Source organism: Nicrophorus vespilloides, unplaced genomic scaffold, assembly GCF_001412225.1.
Source record: "Nicrophorus vespilloides isolate i.1.1-1 unplaced genomic scaffold, Nicve_v1.0, whole genome shotgun sequence".
In the NCBI taxonomy this organism is placed as follows: domain Eukaryota; kingdom Metazoa; phylum Arthropoda; class Insecta; order Coleoptera; family Silphidae; genus Nicrophorus; species Nicrophorus vespilloides.
In genome coordinates this window covers 25,289-28,370 of record NW_017097714.1, presented here as the reverse complement: position 1 = coordinate 28,370, position 3,082 = coordinate 25,289, and positions in this window count along the sequence as shown.

Below are 3,082 nucleotides of genomic sequence, written 5' to 3'. Positions count from 1 at the left end.
TCTGGTGGCAGACGCTAGAACTGTAGTCACAGATTGCTTCACGTGTAGATAGACAATCGTCGCGACGCCTGTTCACCCAAATCTACCGAACTTCAAATCTCAAAAGGCGCGCTTCGAACTCGCGGCACGCACATTAAATGCAATATGCCGGCAATCTTCTACCAATCCGCGCACACTCATCATGTTATTTTATTATTTGTTGTATTTATTTTTTTGATCGTGGATTTGCAATAACCGGCGCCACTTTATCACCACCACCTATCGCCACTCGTATATCTGATAAATTAGAAAAAAAAAGTTGAAGAGAAAAGTAAAAATTGAATTCAAATTTTCTAATATTTAATATTTAGCCAAATCAAATCACAAACAAACAAATTGCACTTTATTTTATTCGAAACAGATAGGTGCGATTCGAATGATCATTGATAAAATAAAAGAAAAACAAATAACAAATCTTATTACAATTTTCAAGTGTAAATATTTAAAGAAATTAAATCGAAAACAAACAAATTTTATTGGAAATGCGCTCCCAACTGTTACAGAAACTATTGTTAAACAATTTCCTTCATCCCCCAACGAAATTACAAAACTATTCATGTGTGATCCATCCATTGTACAGTTTTCTCTCTTTTGATATAATTTACGAGCATAATGAAACAGCAAGTCATATTGTCTGTGTCGGCCTGTATAAAAAAATTGTATATACACAAACAAGAGAAAAAAAAACAAGAGGCCGAAACAAGACAATTTCCGTTCTAACGTTCCCGTTTCCGGTTCATATTAATTCGAATTTAATTGAAATTAATTTCGGGCCATTGGCTTTGCCAAAACTGCACCCACACCGCCATTGCAATCATTATGTTTTATTTATTTATATCTCGCTTCCATCTCTTACATTCAACTACTTAATTAATATAACATTTGACACTTTTACTATTTCTCATTTCATGTACACACACATTTTTGTCTATAATTTACGCAATTATATAATGCAATAAATTTTAGTTATAATTCAATGACATAATCATAGTTTTATAAATATCTACTACGAATACGACCACCAAAACAAGAATCGTAGTTAAATATAATATGTATTGAACATCAATAAAAATAAATACATAGTGCATAATTAGAATCATAAAAATAAACTATCTATGATATAATTACATTTGTCATAGGTAAAGGAAGTTTAAATTTAATTAATGTGATGTCATGTAAATAAAGTATGTGGATCTGCCAATTAATTATTTGCCTGCAATCTAAAAATATCGAGCTAATCAAATCGATGACACGAGTGCGTACTCGATATTATCTATATATCTAAAATACTTGTAAATGTGCATATGCACTTATCTTACTTCCATTAATATTATTAAATAATGTTCATTCGAGGTTTACTTTAGAAAGTTCATCATTCTTATCTGAATAAATATGAATTCATTACATATTAACAAATAAATAATGAAATATTACTGGAAATGATACAATTGCATTATTGATTTAAAAAATTTTTAAAATTGTTTATTTTTATACAAATGTTTATTTTTTTTGATACATAGCATTTCTACATGAGAAATCGACTTAAAATTTAACATTTATTTAACATCATATATAATTGATAGAAATACGTTATTTGTATAGTACTTATTATAATTCGGATAACACGTGTAAGCAGAAATATAAAATTAGTTGATTCTAATTAATATTGCTAAATAATTATTTGTATTTCATTAGATATACTATAAATTATATTTGTATAATTTGAAAGGTATACAATATGGTGAAAACAACAAGCATGTAATTTTAAGTTTTCAGATAAGATTGGCGTACATATAAGATTGTGAATCATAATTTGTTTTGGATGCTCGACGCATTGAACGAGGATGAAAAATGATGAGAAAAAAAAATGAACACAAAGTTAGCAACGACTGAAGCATGTACAGTCTGCCCGATAAAAGTCTGTTGAAAATAATAACGCGGAAAAACAACTCACCCCATTTATTTTTCAAGGGTGGATGGATGTGTCACGCTTGACGTACGATCGAACTTCATTGCAACCAAAAACTCCAAACCCGAAAATCACTATTTCTACGAACACTCTTCTCAGTTCATCAATGTTGAGTATTTTATCTTATCGCCTAATGACTACTTGTGAATGATATAATAAAAAATGATTCATGACGATTTTTTGTTGATATTTCAAGAAAAAAAAATCGTCAGGCAATCTGCTAATTTTATATGAATATTATAGCTACAATATTAAATAAGCCATTCGACGTCCTCGTAAATTGATAGTACTTAGGGGCGCCTCCAGAATTTTGCGGTGGCGCCAGCATCTCTGGAGACGTCGGCGTCACCTCATACCAACTCTAAATATCAGTTAAGAAAATTCCTGTGTATACCATCATCACAGTAACGTCTGTATTACATAATACAAACACGAGTTAATAAAGACTACTAGTTTTAAAACATTTTAAAGGCACAATATTTTGAAATAATATTTAAAGTTTATCTTTAAAAAAACAAAACAAAAAAAATAAATTTTATAGTAAAGAACATAAATGATTTTCTACTGTAATTACCTTTATGTCAATACAAATACTCATAATAAACAAAATTATGAGTAATTATTTAAAAAAATCTTTCTAACAAATAAAGTTGCTAGTATTTCATCGTTGTTTCCATACTGAAATCTAATGTTGGTCTTGTTTTCGCGAATGGTTTTAGGGTCGTCGCCTTGCGAATAGTTTTATTACGATCGTACGAGACGTGCATTATATTTTACGTCCGTCGAATCGATAACAAAATTAAACGAGTGCACATCGCAATAACCGAATATAGACATTGTTGTTGTTCCATCCGAGTTTGTCTGATTATAACCATAGGAAGTCCGATTATGAATAACTAGACGATATATTTAGTACGTTCAGTCAATAAACGCAAGCACATCTACTTTGGGACATCAAAGCACCGCTATTAATTAGCTTCGGAAAATATTTATTCCCTCATTCTTGTCTCGAGTGCGATTTTCAATTTCACTTCGCTGTTTTCCTTTTCAGTATAATAACCTCTGGATGGCTAT